We start from the raw sequence: 237 nt of genomic DNA, 5'->3' as shown, positions 1-237 counted from the left end.
TCCGTCCTCATATTTCTTTTTTATGGTGATGCTTTTGCCCAGTATGTGCTGTTTTGTGTTCTTGAACAAGAATTACTTTGTGGGCAAATTTGCTAAGTGTCTGCATCAGTTTCTGCTGGTGGAGAGCCTCCTGGGGCAGTAACTGCCCTGGTGCGGGGGAATTTGCAGTTGGGGAGTTGCTCAGCGTTTCCTAGAACCAAGCTGCAAGTGATTCATAGAATCCTAGAATACCAGAAT

This window comes from Eurypyga helias, unplaced genomic scaffold (assembly GCF_000690775.1).
Source record: "Eurypyga helias isolate BGI_N326 unplaced genomic scaffold, ASM69077v1 scaffold6756, whole genome shotgun sequence".
NCBI classification, from domain to species: domain Eukaryota; kingdom Metazoa; phylum Chordata; class Aves; order Eurypygiformes; family Eurypygidae; genus Eurypyga; species Eurypyga helias.
Note: the sequence above shows the minus strand (reverse complement) of the source record.